Here is a 16,430-nt window from a genome sequence, read left to right as displayed (position 1 = left end):
TATCATCATCATAAGAAGAAGAAACAGTCATAAACAAAGGCCAAGGCCTAATCCTTTTCTTGCCACTTTGTGTAGTTAATGGCATATTGCCAATTTTTTGTTTCTCTGCAGTAAACTTAGCTGTTGATTTATTTTTCTTTAACACTGTAAAACATTGCTTCTCTGATTTTACATGCCCTGACTTAAGCCCTTGGGCACCGGCCTTCGTAGATGACGTTGATGGCCTTGTATCATCATCATGACTGCTGGCAGCAGCTGCAGCACTAGTATGTGGTTCCTGCTGCCCTGACAGAGCACCCCTGAATGACACAGCACCCTTTGTGTAGTGCAGCCCTATCCCCTTGATAGGCAGGACAACACAGCAGCACCCCTTTATGTACTGCAGCCCATCTTTATTTACTACAGCCACCCCAGCCCCTTGTTTGACAGAGCAACAGTGACAGAGCTGCAACCCCAGCCCGACAACACTGCACCCTTGCACAACAGAGAAGAACAGAGCAAGTCTGTTCCTTGTACACTATCCACAGCCAAAGTGAGAATGGCGCTGATCACCTGAAAGAATCCAAAACCTGTGAGAATCCCACAGTGGGAGGGTGATGTTTTGCCTTTTCGGATCTGAGTCAAGCGGGAAAACCTGAGCTGAGCTCAGATCTCTGGCCCTGATTCAGAGCCGGACGCTCTGACAGAGCGCTCGCTCTAAATCAGGGCGTCTTTTTTTTTTTTTTAATGGAGCAGCCTCCTGGCCGCTCGCATTGCTGTGGGTTGCCATCGGGCTTGTGACGAGACCCTTGTGGAATGGTCTCGTGGCTGCAAGCCCCAGAGAGCTTTCGGCTCAAACAAGTGATGTCAGTGGGGCCGCCCCCAGATGGTAGGCGTTCTCACCCCCCAGCCTGCCCACCAAAGGGGGTGTGCTGTCACTCAACATCAACAGCACGCCCCCTTTGGTGCGAGACCCGGAGCAACGGATTGCCCGTCGCTATCCGGGTCTCGTGCATGCGCACAATGGAGCCGGCTCCGTCGTGCGCATGCACTCTGGGCCACCATCGACCCTGTTGCGAGCGCTCAGCGCTTGCGACCGGGTCTGAATCAGGCCCTCTGTTCGGATCCTAAAGTTTGGGTGGGTCGGGTTTTCGGAGAACCAGACCTGCTCACACATATATATATATATATATATATATATATATATATATAAAAATATAAATAACACACTCAGCTCTTACCCAAGAGTAAAGTGAATTACCGGCACTCGCATTCAGTTCCAAAAAGGCTTTATTCCAAAAGCATAGGGCAATCATACAGACTGGCGTGAAGATCACCCTTGGGTAAGAGGTGAGTGTGTTTACATTAACTCCTTCCTAACCTGTGCACAATAAATATACATATGATGATGTAATAAAACAAAATTATCGTTATTTTACTTTTATTTTCATTAACATTTATCTTTTGTTTATTCCATATAATTTAGTGTGTATGTACAGTATATATATGTTTATTTATATTTAGATATAGTTGTTTATATATTGACGTATTTCATTGCAGCAGCCTGTTTCCGACAGTGATATTGTGTTTCCTATTAGTTCCTTGTTTGGACAATTGTTACTAATAGTTTATGTCATAGAGACCACTGGCGTTTTTATTAGCCAGCATCTGTTGAGCAAGTGCATAGTTCAGCTTTTATATATCTATGGGTCACTTTGATTTCTTATTCACTTGGTGTTATGTGTTAATAAGCAGCGGCTGTGACACTGTAACGTAGCATTTTGCATGCAGATACAGCCGCAGTCGCACACATAATATAGGCATCCCGCGGTATCGTTTTAATCAATGTAAGCTGCCTGAATGTACAATCCGCACCGCTTGGCGAATAAGACACATTTTAAAGGACAAGTCACACAAAAAGACGCTTGGCGCTACTGTGTGACGCTACAGCATGGCGCGACTAGAAAGGCTGTTTAACACGCAAGAAGGCTAGATGTGGGCATATCTGTACTTCCAGACGGCCTGGAGCACCTCCCGAAATTTGCAGTTTGGGGAGAGTTGTCAATCAGGGGTAATCACATTTCATGCTGACTACACAATACCTATAACTAACGACAATACAATCTGCAGTAAACAAATAAAATAAAGGCTTAAGATGACCTGGTGACAAATTCAGGTTAAACCCTAAGGGCCAGATGATTCAGGAATGGGAACAATGCCGATATTTTCGCAAAACAAGTGATTGTATTGCTACTGCGCATGTGCGAACGCTTTGCATTGCAATTACTCTCAAACATAGGAATTACTCACAAAGTGAGTGACAGGTAGTCCGCATTTGGGGTAACAGGGGTGGGGGTGGGGTGGTTAGAAAAATGCAGGTGTGTCTGACTGTTTAAACACCAATTCATGGGCATGCAGGAGAGCTGCAGTGTTTGCGGCTGGTCAGACATGACCTACAAGCTGCGTGACTGGCCGATGTGCGTCGACGTTACTGATGTTTACGCTGTATGGATATGAGGAGTCAGCAGTGGGTGTCCCTATGCTGGGCTGTGCTTACACTGTACGGATATGAGAAGGCAGCAGTGGGCGTCCCTATGCTGGGCTGTGCTTACACTGTACAGATATGAGAAGGCAGCAGTGAGTGTCCCTATGCTGGGCTGTGCTTATACTGTATGGATATGACGAGGTAGCAGTGGGCGTCCCTATGCTGGGCTGTGCTTACACTGTACGGATATGAGGAAGTAGAAGTGGGTGTCTCTATGCTGGGCTGTGCTTACACTGTACGGATAAGAGGAGGCAGCAGTGGGCGTCCCTATGCTGGGCTGTGCTTACACTGTACAGATATGAGGAAGGCAGCAGTGGGCGTCCCTATGCTGGGCTGTGATTACACTGCAAGAATATAAGGAGGCAGCAGTGGGCGTCCCTATGCTGGGCTGTGCTTACACTGTACAGATATGAGGAGGCAGCAGTGGGCATCCCTATGCTGGGCTGTGCTTACACTGTACGGAAATGAGGAGGCAGCAGTGGGCATCCCTATGCTGGGTTGTGCTTAAACTGTATGTATATGAGAAGGCAGCAGTGGACGTCCCTATGCTGGGCTGTGCTTGCACTGTACAGGTATGAGGAGGCAGCAGTGGGCATCACTATGCTGGGCTGTGCTTACACTGTACGGACATGAGGAGGCAGCAGTGAGTGTCCCTATGCTGGGCTGTGCTTATACTGTACAGATATGAGAAGGCAGCAGTGGGCGTCCCTATGCTGGGCTGTGCTTATACTGTATGGATATGACGAGGTAGCACTGGGCGTCCCTATGCTGGGCTGTGCTTACACTGTACGGATATGAGGAAGTAGAAGTGGGTGTCTCTATGCTGGGCTGTGCTTACACTGTACGGATAAGAGGAGGCAGCAGTGGGCGTCCCTATGCTGGGCTGTGCTTACACTGTATGGATATGAGGAAGGCAGCAGTGGGCGTCCCTATGCTGGGCTGTGATTACACTGCAAGAATATAAGGAGGCGGCAGTGGGCGTCCCTATGCTGGGCTGTGCTTACACTGTACAGATATGAGGAGGCAGCAGTGGGCATCCCTATGCTGGGCTGTGCTTACACTGTACGGAAATGAGGAGGCAGCAGTGGGCATCCCTATGCTGGGTTGTGCTTACACTGTATGTATATGAGAAGGCAGCAGTGGACGTCCCTATGCTGGGCTGTGCTTGCACTGTACAGGTATGAGGAGGCAGCAGTGGGCATCACTATGCTGGGCTGTGCTTACACTGTACGGACATGAGGAGGCAGCAGTGAGTGTCCCTATGCTGGGCTGTGCTTATACTGTACAGATATGAGAAGGCAGCAGTGGGCGTCCCTATGCTGGGCTGTGATTACACTGTATGTATATGAGAAGGCAGCAGTGGGCGTCCCTATGCTGGGCTGTTCTTACACTGTACGGATATGAGAAGGCAGCAGTGGGCGTCCCTATGCTGGGCTGTGCTTACACTGTACGGATATGAGGAAGTAGCAGTGGGCGTCTCTATGAGGGGCTGTGCTTACACTGTATGGATATGAGAAGGCAGCAGTGTGCGTCCCTATGCTGGGCTGTGCTTACACTGTATGTATATGAGAAGGCAGCAGTGGACGTCCCTACGCTGCGCTGTGCTTACACTGTACGGGTATGAGAAGGCAGCAGTGGGCGTCCCTATGCTGGGCTGTGCTTTCACTGTACGGATATGAGAAGGCAGCAGTGGTCGTCCCTATGCTGGGCTGTGATTACACTGTATGGATATAAGGCAGCAGTGGGCGTCCCTATGCTGGGCTGTGCTTACACTGTATGGAAATGAGAAGGCAGCATTGGGCGCCCCTATGCTGGGCTGTGCTTATACTGTACAGATATGAGAAGGCAGCAGTGGGCGTCCCTATGCTGGGCTGGGCATACACTGTACGGATATGAGGAAGTAGCAGTGGGTGTCTCTATGCTGGGCTGTGCTTACACTGTATGGATATGAGGAGGCAGCAGTGGGCGTCCCTATGCTGGGCTGTGCTTACACTGTATGGATATGAGAAGGCAGCAGTGGGCGTCCCTATGCTGGGCTGTGATTACACTGCATGGATATGAGGAGGCAGCAGTGGGCATCCCTATGCTGGGCTGTGCTTACACTGTACAGATATGAGGAGGCAGCAGTGGGCATCCCTATGCTTGGCTGTGCTTACACTGTACGGATATGAGGAGGCAGCAGTGGGCATCCCTATGCTGGGCTGTGCTTACACTGTACAGATATGAGGAGGCAGCAGTGGGCGTCCCTATGCCGGGCTGTGCTTACACTGTACAGATAAGAGGAGGCAGCAGTGGGCATCCCTATGCTGGGCTGTGCTTACACTGTACGGATATGAGGAGGCAGCAGTGGGCGTCCCTATGCTGGGCTGTGCTTACACTGTATGGATATGAGAAGGCAGCAGCGGGCGTCCCTATGCTGGGCTGTGATTACACTGCATGGATATGAGGAGGCAGCAGTGGGCGTCCCTATGCTGGGCTGTGCTTACACTGTACAGATATGAGGAGGCAGCAGTGGGCATCCCTATGCTTGGCTGTGCTTACACTGTACGGATATGAGGAGGCAGCAGTGGGCATCCCTATGCTGGGCTGTGCTTACACTGTACAGATATGAGGAGGCAGCAGTGGGCGTCCCTATGCTGGGCTGTGCTTACACTGTATGGATATGAGAAGGCAGCAGTGGGCATCCCTATGCTGGGCTGTGATTACACTGCATGGATATGAGGAGGCAGCAGTGGGCGTCCCTATGCTGGGCTGTGCTTACACTGTATGGATATAAGGCAGCAGTGGGCGTCCCTATGCTGGGCTGTGCTTACACTGTATGGAAATGAGAAGGCAGCATTGGGCGCCCCTATGCTGGGCTGTGCTTATACTGTACAGATATGAGAAGGCAGCAGTGGGCGTCCCTATGCTGGGCTGGGCATACACTGTACGGATATGAGGAAGTAGCAGTGGGTGTCTCTATGCTGGGCTGTGCTTACACTGTATGGATATGAGGAGGCAGCAGTGGGCGTCCCTATGCTGGGCTGTGCTTACACTGTATGGATATGAGAAGGCAGCAGTGGGCGTCCCTATGCTGGGCTGTGATTACACTGCATGGATATGAGGAGGCAGCAGTGGGCGTCCCTATGCTGGGCTGTGCTTAGACTGTACAGATATGAGGAGGCAGCAGTGGGCATCCCTATGCTTGGCTGTGCTTACACTGTACGGATATGAGGAGGCAGCAGTGGGCATCCCTATGCTGGGCTGTGCTTACACTGTACAGATATGAGGAGGCAGCAGTGGGCGTCCCTATGCCGGGCTGTGCTTACACTGTACAGATAAGAGGAGGCTGCAGTGGGCATCCCTATGCTGGGCTGTGCTTACACTGTACGGATATGAGGAGGCAGCAGTGGGCATCCCTATGCTGGGTTGTGCTTACGCTGTATGGATATGAGAAGTCAGCAGTGGGTGTCCCTATGCTGGGCTGTGCTTACACTGTACAGATATGAGAAGGCAGCAGTGAGTGTCCCTATGCTGGGCTGTGCTTATACTGTATGGATATGACGAGGTAGCAGTGGGCGTCCCTATGCTGGGCTGTGCTTACACTGTACGGATATGAGGAAGTAGAAGTGGGTGTCTCTATGCTGGGCTGTGCTTACACTGTACGGATATGAGGAGGCAGCAGTGGGCGTCCCTATGCTGGGCTGTGCTTACACTGTATGGATATGAGAAGGCAGCAGTGGGCGTCCCTATGCTGGGCTGTGATTACACTGCATGGATATAAGGAGGCAGCAGTGGGCGTCCCTATGCTGGGCTGTGCTTACACTGTACAGATATGAGGAGGCAGCAGTGGGCATCCCTATGCTGGGCTGTGCTTACACTGTACGGAAATGAGGAGGCAGCAGTGGGCATCCCTATGCTGGGTTGTGCTTACACTGTATGTATATGAGAAGGCAGCAGTGGACGTCCCTATGCTGGGCTGTGCTTGCACTGTACAGGTATGAGGAGGCAGCAGTGGGCATCACTATGCTGGGCTGTGCTTACACTGTACGGACATGAGGAGGCAGCAGTGGGCGTCCCTATGCTGGGCTGTTCTTACACTGTACGGATATGAGAAGGCAGCAGTGGGCGTCCCTATGCTGGGCTGTGCTTACACTGTACAGATATGAGGAAGTAGCAGTGGGCGTCTCTATGATGGGCTGTGCTTACACTGTACGGATATGAGAAGGCAGCAGTGTGCGTTCCTATGCTGGGCTGTGCTTACACTGTATGTATATGAGAAGGCAGCAGTGGTCGTCCCTACGCTGCGCTGTGCTTACACTGTACGGGTATAAGAAGGCAGCAGTGGGCGTCCCTATGCTGTGCTGTGCTTAGACTGTACGTATATGAGAAGCAGCAGTGGTCGTCCCTATGCTGGGCTGTGATTACACTGTATGGATATAAGGCAGCAGTGGGCGTCCCTATGCTGGGCTGTGCTTACACTGTATGGAAATGAGAAGGCAGCATTGGGCGCCCCTATGCTGGGCTGTGCTTATACTGTACAGATATGAGAAGACAGCAGTGGGCGTCCCTATGCTGGGCTGGGCTTACACTGTTCGGATATGAGGAAGTAGCAGTGGGTGTCTCTATGCTGGGCTGTGCTTACACTGTATGGATATGAGGAGGCAGCAGTGGGCGTCCCTATGCTGGGCTGTACTTACACTGTATGGATATGAGAAGGCAGCAGTGGGCGTCCCTATGCTGGGCTGTGATTACACTGCATGGATATGAGGAGGCAGCAGTGGGCGTCCCTATGCTGGGCTGTGCTTACACTGTACAGATATGAGGAGGCAGCAGTGGGCATCCCTATGCTGGGCTGGGCTTACACTGTACGGATATGAGGAGGCAGCAGTGGGCATCCCTATGCTGGGCTGTGCTTACACTGTACAGATATGAGGAGGCAGCAGTGGGCGTCCCTATGCCGGGCTGTGCTTACACTGTACGGATAAGAGGAGGCAGCAGTGGGCATCCCTATGCTGGGCTGTGCTTTCACTGCACGGATATGAGGAGGCAGCAGTGGGCATCCCTATGATGGGTTGTGCTTACACTGTATGTATATGAGAAGGCAGCAGTGGACGTCCCTATGCTGGGCTGTGCTTGCACTGTACAGGTATGAGGAGGCAGCAGTGGGCATCCCTATGCTGGGCTGTGCTCACACTGTACGGATATGAGGAGGCAGCAGTGAGTGTCCCTATGCTGGGCTGTGTTTATACTGTACAGATATGAGAAGGCAGCAGTGGGCGTCCCTATGCTGGGTTGTGATTACACTGTATGTATATGAGAAGGCAACAGTGGGCGTCCCTATGCTAGGCTGTTCTTACACTGTACGGATATGAGAAGGCAGCAGTGAGCGTCCCTATGCTGGGCTGTGCTTACACTGTACGGATATGAGGAAGCAGCAGTGGGCGTCTCTATGATGGGCTGTGCTTACACTGTACGGATATGAGAAGGCAGCAGTGTGCGTCCCTATGCTGGGCTGTGCTTACACTGTACGGATATGAGAAGGCAGCAGTGTGCGTCCCTATGCTGGGCTGTGCTTACACTGTATGAATATGAGAAGGCAGCAGTGGATGTCCCTATGCTGGGCTGTGCTTACACTGTACGGATATGAGAAGGCAGCAGTGGGCGTCCCTATGCTGGGCTTTGCTTACACTGTACAGATATGAGGAGGCAGCAGTGGGCATCCCTATGCTGGGCTGTGCTTACACTGTATGGATATGAGGAGGCAGCAGTGGGCGTCCCTATGCTGGGCTGTACTTACACTCTATGGATATGAGAAGGCAGCAGTGGGCGTCCCTATGCTGGGCTGTGATTACACTGCATGGATATGAGGAGGCAGCAGTGGGCGTCCCTATGCTGGGCTGTGCTTACACTGTACAGATATGAGGAGGCAGCAGTGGGCATCCCTATGCTGGGCTGTGCTTACACTGTACAGATATGAGGAGGCAGCAGTGGGCGTCCCTATGCCGGGCTGTGCTTACACTGTACAGATAAGAGGAGGCAGCAGTGGGCATCCCTATGCTGGGCTGTGCTTTCACTGCACGGATATGAGGAGGCAGCAGTGGGCATCCCTATGATGGGTTGTGCTTACACTGTATGTATATGAGAAGGCAGCAGTGGACGTCCCTATGCTGGGCTGTGCTTGCACTGTACAGGTATGAGGAGGCAGCAGTGGGCATCCCTATGCTGGGCTGTGCTCACACTGTACGGATATGAGGAGGCAGCAGTGAGTGTCCCTATGCTGGGCTGTGTTTATACTGTACAGATATGAGAAGGCAGCAGTGGGCGTCCCTATGCTGGGCTGTGATTACACTGTATGTATATGAGAAGGCAACAGTGGGCGTCCCTATGCTAGGCTGTTCTTACACTGTACGGATATGAGAAGGCAGCAGTGAGCGTCCCTATGCTGGGCTGTGCTTACACTGTACGGATATGAGGAAGCAGCAGTGGGCGTCTCTATGATGGGCTGTGCTTACACTGTACGGATATGAGAAGGCAGCAGTGTGCGTCCCTATGCTGGGCTGTGCTTACACTGTACGGATATGAGAAGGCAGCAGTGTGCGTCCCTATGCTGGGCTGTGCTTACACTGTATGAATATGAGAAGGCAGCAGTGGATGTCCCTATGCTGGGCTGTGCTTACACTGTACGGATATGAGAAGGCAGCAGTGGGCGTCCCTATGCTGGGCTTTGCTTACACTGTACAGATATGAGGAGGCAGCAGTGGGCATCCCTATGCTGGGCTGTGCTTACACTGTATGGATATGAGGAGGCAGCAGTGGGCGTCCCTATGCTGGGCTGTACTTACACTCTATGGATATGAGAAGGCAGCAGTGGGCGTCCCTATGCTGGGCTGTGATTACACTGCATGGATATGAGGAGGCAGCAGTGGGCGTCCCTATGCTGGGCTGTGCTTACACTGTACAGATATGAGGAGGCAGCAGTGGGCATCCCTATGCTGGGCTGTGCTTACACTGTACAGATATGAGGAGGCAGCAGTGGGCGTCCCTATGCCGGGCTGTGCTTACACTGTACAGATAAGAGGAGGCAGCAGTGGGCATCCCTATGCTGGGCTGTGCTTTCACTGCACGGATATGAGGAGGCAGCAGTGGGCATCCCTATGATGGGTTGTGCTTACACTGTATGTATATGAGAAGGCAGCAGTGGACGTCCCTATGCTGGGCTGTGCTTGCACTGTACAGGTATGAGGAGGCAGCAGTGGGCATCCCTATGCTGGGCTGTGCTCACACTGTACGGATATGAGGAGGCAGCAGTGAGTGTCCCTATGCTGGGCTGTGTTTATACTGTACAGATATGAGAAGGCAGCAGTGGGCGTCCCTATGCTGGGCTGTGATTACACTGTATGTATATGAGAAGGCAACAGTGGGCGTCCCTATGCTAGGCTGTTCTTACACTGTACGGATATGAGAAGGCAGCAGTGAGCGTCCCTATGCTGGGCTGTGCTTACACTGTACGGATATGAGGAAGTAGCAGTGGGCGTCTCTATGATGGGCTGTGCTTACACTGTACGGATATGAGAAGGCAGCAGTGTGCGTCCCTATGCTGGGCTGTGCTTACACTGTATGAATATGAGAAGGCAGCAGTGGATGTCCCTATGCCGGGCTGTGCTTACACTGTACAGATAAGAGGAGGCTGCAGTGGGCATCCCTATGCTGGGCTGTGCTTACACTGTACGGATATGAGGAGGCAGCAGTGGGCATCCCTATGCTGGGTTGTGCTTACGCTGTATGGATATGAGGAGTCAGCAGTGGGTGTCCCTATGCTGGGCTGTGCTTACACTGTACAGATATGAGAAGGCAGCAGTGAGTGTCCCTATGCTGGGCTGTGCTTATACTGTATGGATATGACGAGGTAGCAGTGGGTGTCCCTATGCTGGGCTGTGCTTACACTGTACGGATATGAGGAAGTAGAAGTGGGTGTCTCTATGCTGGGCTGTGCTTACACTGTACGGATATGAGGAGGCAGCAGTGGGCGTCCCTATGCTGGGCTGTGCTTACACTGTATGGATATGAGAAGGCAGCAGTGGGCGTCCCTATGCTGGGCTGTGATTACACTGCATGGATATAAGGAGGCAGCAGTGGGCGTCCCTATGCTGGGCTGTGCTTACACTGTACAGATATGAGGAGGCAGCAGTGGGCATCCCTATGCTGGGCTGTGCTTACACTGTACGGAAATGAGGAGGCAGCAGTGGGCATCCCTATGCTGGGTTGTGCTTACACTGTATGTATATGAGAAGGCAGCAGTGGACGTCCCTATGCTGGGCTGTGCTTGCACTGTACAGGTATGAGGAGGCAGCAGTGGGCATCACTATGCTGGGCTGTGCTTACACTGTACGGACATGAGGAGGCAGCAGTGAGTGTCCCTATGCTGGGCTGTGCTTATACTGAACAGATATGAGAAGGCAGCAGTGGGCGTCCCTATGCTGGGCTGTGATTACACTGTATGTATATGGGAAGGCAGCAGTGGGCGTCCCTATGCTGGGCTGTTCTTACACTGTACGGATATGAGAAGGCAGCAGTGGGCGTCCCTATGCTGGGCTGTGCTTACACTGTACAGATATGAGGAAGTAGCAGTGGGCGTCTCTATGATGGGCTGTGCTTACACTGTACGGATATGAGAAGGCAGCAGTGTGCGTCCCTATGCTGGGCTGTGCTTACACTGTATGTATATGAGAAGGCAGCAGTGGTCGTCCCTACGCTGCGCTGTGCTTACACTGTACGGGTATGAGAAGGCAGCAGTGGGCGTCCCTATGCTGGGCTGTGCTTACACTGTACGTATATGAGAAGCAGCAGTGGTCGTCCCTATGCTGGGCTGTGATTACACTGTATGGATATAAGGCAGCAGTGGGCGTCCCTATGCTGGCCTGTGCTTACACTGTATGGAAATGAGAAGGCAGCATTGGGCGCCCCTATGCTGGGCTGTGCTTATACTGTACAGATATGAGAAGACAGCAGTGGGCGTCCCTATGCTGGGCTGGGCTTACACTGTTCGGATATGAGGAAGTAGCAGTGGGTGTCTCTATGCTGGGCTGTGCTTACACTGTATGGATATGAGGAGGCAGCAGTGGGCGTCCCTATGCTGGGCTGTACTTACACTGTATGGATATGAGAAGGCAGCAGTGGGCGTCCCTATGCTGGGCTGTGATTACACTGCATGGATATGAGGAGGCAGCAGTGGGCGTCCCTATGCTGGGCTGTGCTTACACTGTACAGATATGAGGAGGCAGCAGTGGGCATCCCTATGCTTGGCTGTGCTTACACTGTACGGATATGAGGAGGCAGCAGTGGGCATCCCTATGCTGGGCTGTGCTTACACTGTACAGATATGAGGAGGCAGCAGTGGGCGTCCCTATGCCGGGCTGTGCTTACACTGTACAGATAAGAGGAGGCAGCAGTGGGCATCCCTATGCTGGGCTGTGCTTTCACTGCACGGATATGAGGAGGCAGCAGTGGGCATCCCTATGATGGGTTGTGCTTACACTGTATGTATATGAGAAGGCAGCAGTGGACGTCCCTATGCTGGGCTGTGCTTGCACTGTTCAGGTATGAGGAGGCAGCAGTGGGCATCCCTATGCTGGGCTGTGCTCACACTGTACGGATATGAGGAGGCAGCAGTGAGTGTCCCTATGCTGGGCTGTGTTTATACTGTACAGATATGAGAAGGCAGCAGTGGGCGTCCCTATGCTGGGCTGTGATTACACTGTATGTATATGAGAAGGCAACAGTGGGCGTCCCTATGCTAGGCTGTTCTTACACTGTACGGATATGAGAAGGCAGCAGTGAGCGTCCCTATGCTGGGCTGTGCTTACACTGTACGGATATGAGGAAGTAGCAGTGGGCGTCTCTATGATGGGCTGTGCTTACACTGTACGGATATGAGAAGGCAGCAGTGTGCGTCCCTATGCTGGGCTGTGCTTACACTGTATGAATATGAGAAGGCAGCAGTGGATGTCCCTATGCTGGGCTGTGCTTACACTGTACGGATATGAGAAGGCAGCAGTGGGCGTCCCTATGCTGGGCTTTGCTTACACTGTACAGATATGAGGAGGCAGCAGTGGGCATCCCTATGCTGGGCTGTGCTTACACTGTATGGATATGAGGAGGCAGCAGTGGGCGTCCCTATGCTGGGCTGTACTTACACTGTATGGATATGAGAAGGCAGCAGTGGGCGTCCCTATGCTGGGCTGTGATTACACTGTACAGATATGAGGAGGCAGCAGTGGGCATCCCTATGCTTGGCTGTCCTTACACTGTACGGATATGAGGAGGCAGCAGTGGGCATCCCTATGCTGGGCTGTGCTTACACTGTACAGATATGAGGAGGCAGCAGTGGGCGTCCCTATGCCGGGCTGTGCTTACACTGTACAGATAAGAGGAGGCAGCAGTGGGCATCCCTATGCTGGGCTGTGCTTTCACTGCACGGATATGAGGAGGCAGCAGTGGGCATCCCTATGATGGGTTGTGCTTACACTGTATGTATATGAGAAGGCAGCAGTGGACGTCCCTATGCTGGGCTGTGCTTGCACTGTACAGGTATGAGGAGGCAGCAGTGGGCATCCCTATGCTGGGCTGTGCTCACACTGTACGGATATGAGGAGGCAGCAGTGAGTGTCCCTATGCTGGGCTGTGTTTATACTGTACAGATATGAGAAGGCAGCAGTGGGCGTCCCTATGCTGGGCTGTGATTACACTGTATGTATATGAGAGGCAACAGTGGGCGTCCCTATGCTAGGCTGTTCTTACACTGTACGGATATGAGAAGGCAGCAGTGAGCGTCCCTATGCTGGGCTGTGCTTACACTGTACGGATATGAGGAAGTAGCAGTGGGCGTCTCTATGATGGGCTGTGCTTACACTGTACGGATATGAGAAGGCAGCAGTGTGCGTCCCTATGCTGGGCTGTGCTTACACTGTATGAATATGAGAAGGCAGCAGTGGGCGTCCCTATGCTGGGCTGTGCTTACACTGTAAGGATATGAGAAGGCAGCAGTGGGCGTCCCTATGCTGGGCTTTGCTTACACTGTACAGATATGAGGAGGCAGCAGTGGGCATCCCTATGCTGGGCAGTGCTTACACTGTATGGATATGAGGAGGCAGCAGTGAGTGTCCCTATGCTGGGCTGTGCTTATACTGTACAGATATGAGAAGGCAGCAGTGGGCGTCCCTATGCTGGGCTGTGCTTACACTGTATGGATATGAGAAGGCAGCAGTGGGTGTCCCTATGCTGGGCTGTGCTTACACTGTACGGATATGAGGAAGTAGCTGTGGGCGTCTCTATGCTGGGCTGTGCTTACACTGTACGCATATGAGATGGCAGCAGTGGGTGTCCCTATGCTGGCTTGTGCTTACTCTGTACGGATATGAGGAGGCAGGAGTGGGCGTCCCTATGCTGGGCTGCCCTTACACTGTACAGATATGAGAATGCAGCAGTGGGCGTCCCTATGCTGGGCTGTGCTTACACTGTACAGGTATGAGAAGGCAGCAGGGGGCGTCCCTATGCTGGGCTGTGCTTACACTGTATGGATATGAGAAGGCAGCAGTGGGTGTCCCTATGCTGGGCTGTGCTTATACTGTACGGATATGAGGAAGTAGCAGTGGGCATCTCTATGCTGGGCTGTGCTTACGCTGTCGGATATGAGGAGGCAGCAGTGGGCGTCCCTATGCTGGGCTGTACTTACACTGTACAGATATGAGAAGGCAGCAGTGGGCGTCCCAATGCTGGGCTGTGCTTACACTGTACATGTATGAGAAGGTAGCAGGGGGTGTCCCTATGCTGGGCTGTGCTTACACTGTACAGATATGAGAAGGCAGCAGTGGGCGTCCCTATGCTGGGCTGTGCTTACACTGTTCATGTATGAGAAGGTAGCAGGGGGCGTCCCTATGCTGGGCTGTGCTTACACTGTACTTATATGAGAAGGCAGCAGTGGGTGTCCCTATGCTGGGCTGTGCTTACACTGTACGGATATGAGGAAGTAGCAGTGGGCGTCTCTATGCTGGGCTGTACTTACACTGTACGGATATGAGGAGGCAGCAGTGAGTGTCCCTATGCTGGGCTGTGCTTACACTGTATGTATATGAGAAGGCAGCAGTGGACGTCCCTATGCTGGGCTGTGCTTACACTGTACAGATATGAGAAGGCAGCAGTGGGCGTCCCTATGCTGGGCTGTGCTTACACTGTACGGATATGAGAAGGCAGCAGTGGTCATCCCTATGCAGGGCTGTGATTACACTGTATGGATATAAGGCAGCAGTGGGCGTCCCTATGCTGGGCTGTGCTTACACTGTATGGATATGAGAAGGCAGCATTGGGCGCCCCTATGCTGGGCTGTGCTTATACTGTACAGATATGAGAAGGCAGCAGTGGGCGTCCCTATGCTGGGCTGGGCTTACACTGTACGGATATGAGGAAGTAGCAGTGGGTGTCTCTATGCTGGGCTGTGCTTACACTGTATGGATATGAGGAGGCAGCAGTGGGCGTCCCTATGCTGGGCTGTGCTTACACTGTATGGATATGAGAAGGCAGCAGTGGGCGTCCCTATGCTGGGCTGTGATTACACTGCCTGGATATGAGGAGGCAGCAGTGGGCGTCCCTATGCTGGGCTGTGCTTACACTGTACAGATATGAGGAGGCAGCAGTGGGCATCCCTATGCTTGGCTGTGCTTACACTGTACGGATATGAGGAGGCAGCAGTGGGCATCCCTATGCTGGGCTGTGCTTACACTGTACAGATATGAGGAGGCAGCAGTGGGTGTCCCTATGCCGGGCTGTGCTTACACTGTACAGATATGAGAAGGCAGCAGTGGGCGTCCCAATGCTGGGCTGTGATTACACTGTATGTATATGAGAAGGCAGCAGTGGGCATCCCTATGCTAGGCTGTTCTTACACTGTACGGATATGAGAAGGCAGCAGTGGGCGTCCCTATGCTGGGCTGTGCTTACACTGTACGGATATGAGGAAGAAGCAGTGGGCGTCTCTATGATGAGCTGTGCTTACACTGTACGGATATGAGAAGGCAGCAGTGTGCGTCCCTATGCTGGGCTGTGCTTACACTGTATGAATATGAGAAGGCAGCAGTGGATGTCCCTATGCTGGGCTGTGCTTACACTGTACGGATATGAGAAGGCAGCAGTGGGCGTCCCTATGCTTGGCTTTGCTTACACTGTACAGATATGAGGAGGCAGCAGTTGGCATCCCTATGCTAGGCTGTGCTTACACTGTATGGATATGAGGAGGCAGCAGTGAGTGTCCCTATGCTGGGCTGTGCTTATACTGTACAGATATGAGAAGGCAGTAGTGGGAGTCCAGATGCTAGGCTGTGTTTACACTGTATGGATATGAGAAGGCCGCAGTTGGTGTCCCTATACTGGGCTGTGCTTACACTGTACGGATATGAGGAAGTAGCAGTGGGCGTCTCTATGCTGGGCTGTGCTTACACTGTACGCATATGAGAAGGCAGCAGTGGGTGTCCCTATGCTGGCTTGTGCTTACTCTGTACGGATATGAGGAGGCAGGAGTGGGCGTTCCTATGCTGGGCTGCACTTACACTGTACAGATATGAGAAGGCAGCAGTGGGCGTCCCTATGCTGGGCTGTGCTTACACTGTACAGGTATGAGAAGGCAGCAGGGGGCGTCCCTATGCTGGGCTGTGCTTACACTGTATGGATATGAGAAGGCAGCAGTGGGTGTCCCTATGCTGGGCTGTGCTTACACTGTATGGATATGAGGAGGCAGCAGTGAATGTCCCTATGCTGGGCTGTGCTTATACTGTACATATATGAGAAGGCAGCAGTGGGCGTCCCTATGCTGGGCTGTGCTTACACTGTACGCATATGAGATGGCAGCAGTGGGCGTCCCTATGCTGGCTTGTGC

The sequence above is a fragment of the Taudactylus pleione genome, unplaced genomic scaffold (genome assembly GCF_031769625.1).
Source record: "Taudactylus pleione unplaced genomic scaffold, aTauple2 ptg000153l, whole genome shotgun sequence".
Taxonomy (NCBI): domain Eukaryota; kingdom Metazoa; phylum Chordata; class Amphibia; order Anura; family Myobatrachidae; genus Taudactylus; species Taudactylus pleione.
Note: the sequence above shows the minus strand (reverse complement) of the source record.